Source organism: Cupressus sempervirens, chromosome 11 (assembly GCF_028749045.1).
Source record: "Cupressus sempervirens isolate cs-2001-9-10 chromosome 11, ASM2874904v1, whole genome shotgun sequence".
In the NCBI taxonomy this organism is placed as follows: domain Eukaryota; kingdom Viridiplantae; phylum Streptophyta; class Pinopsida; order Cupressales; family Cupressaceae; genus Cupressus; species Cupressus sempervirens.
The window spans coordinates 114,271,911-114,274,050 of NC_143128.1; the positions used below are offsets into that span (position 1 = coordinate 114,271,911).

The window sequence follows — 2,140 nt, forward strand, 5'->3', positions numbered from 1 at the left end:
GAGACTGAATCAATGTATGTTGATTTCAAAGTAGCATGACTCTTATCTTAGGGAATGTTAACAAACAAAAAACCAAGAGTGAACTTCACCATGACCATTGCAAAAAAATGTACAAATTTATGTAATAAGCAATGAATTCAACCCAAAACTAAGCACAAATTGGGACAAAACAAATGAATTTTTTAGAGATAAATACAAACAAAAATCGTACTACTCTAAATTCAAAAAGATTAAAGTTATCTAGCCATATCATATTCAAGAATCACATGAAATACCACATCGATGATTAAGTTAATACTGGGTTAAAATATCATATTCTCGAGCTGAAAATGAGTTCCTATTGATAAAACCTTAAAATCTCAACAATAAGTCAGTTGATAAAGGCATCAAATTGATATCTAAGAGGAAACCCTCATAGAAAATGCTAGACAACACTATATGGGAGAAAAAAAAGATGATTAAGAAGGCAAGAAAGCAGCTCAGTATTCACTTGAAAATTTTAGAATAAAAAGATATCACTTCTATGGTTGCTGTTGGTTTGGTAATTGTTGTTGGTTTTTTTGATAGTTCAAAGGCCTCCAAAATAACATAATGTGGGGTTCAGGACAATGAATGACATAATGTACCCATCCATGAGATTTTTGAACTCCAATAGCTCTCCACTCATTCTAAAAAAAAAAAAATGAAAGCATTAACAAGTATATTTGAGACAATGCATTGTATTAGAGAGAACACTAGAGAAACATTTTTTCAAAATAACTTCAATAACTACTGGTATGATTACCTCTGCAAGTAGTCGATTCTTTGGAAGCAACTTTGCAATCTTTAGAGGAAGAATTACATGTCTAAAGACATAAAATATAAAGGCATAAGGCAAAGGATATGTCTATAATGATGTCCATCCAAAGGAATAAAAACTTTAATTGTAGCAAAATAGAAAAGGAAGAATACCAATAAAGACACAGTAACATAGAGAAGTTCCTTTGACATAAACATAAGCAATATGGATATTAAAAAAAGTAGGTGCCCTTGAATCTGTGTGAATAGGCCAAACTATAAGCACATCCATTTATATCAGAGTAATCCCAAATCCTAAATATTGGTATAAGTGTGTTCAAGGTAAGTACATATATGTGCATATAAACAAGAAAAGGAGCACAAACAAGGTAGTGCATTACTGTTCACTAATAAATCATTCCCAAACAAAGTTCAATTTATAGGTATCTTTAAGATGATATAAATTGATGCAAATTTTAAAGTATAGCTAATATATGTGTGTGTTTACAAATGTATCCACACTTGTGAATTGTTGTGAACCTATACATACATTAAATAAATTCATCTAGGTCAACTTGTATCTTGGTGACAACAATCTATGTTATATATGCATTATAGATGTAAGAGGAAAAGAAAGATCTAGATACTTTTTCCTCTCTTCATACATACACATAGAATATTATGAAAGATAACTTGCAATTTTTTCTAACATAGAGCTCTAGGCTCTGTAAATTCATCCAAGCTTGAAAAAGTGTTTAGCATAAAGAGAACAAAGGGAGATATGAATATAAAAACCTATAGTTAAAGAGCACAAGGTCTGCATAGAAACCTATACTCAAAAGTATCATCAAAGTATTTCTCAGAATATCAAATATTAGGCATGTTGATGAAGTAGAGACCTACCAAATTTTGAGCCAAGAAAGGGACTTAGATCCTAAACATCAAATCCATCTTGTAGAACAAAGTAAAATATAGAGTGATCTATAAGTGCATTTGCATAATTAAGTCAAAAATCTATATGGATTGTAACTTGATTTCTTAAAATTCTAATCATACTAATCTAGTAATGAATTTGAATACCTAAACAAAAGAGTGATAGGTCTTCAAATCCCTCTAATTCTATTGTGCTACATTGAAGAAATAATAAACATGCCAAGATCCATGTAGAAAATAAACCTAAAAATTCTTCTTTTACAAAATCCAATCAGGAACAACAATAATTTGTGCTTGAAGTTGAATAGAAATACACTCTATTTTTGGAAAAATTAAAAATTAAAAAACAAATTAAAACCCTTATAGGTGTACTAATTAAAAAGTGTCAAGTGGCAACAAGGAAAGAAACCTTTAAAGAGAAACTAGTCTG

The 2,140-nt window shown here is 30.0% G+C and overlaps 1 pseudogene; it reads right to left on the reverse strand.

Annotated features, from left to right (window-relative positions):
- Window positions 1-521: 521 nt before the first annotated feature.
- Window positions 522-1,659, reverse strand: LOC149528491 (cyclin-dependent kinases regulatory subunit 2-like; annotated as a pseudogene).
- Window positions 1,660-2,140: the final 481 nt, after the last annotated feature.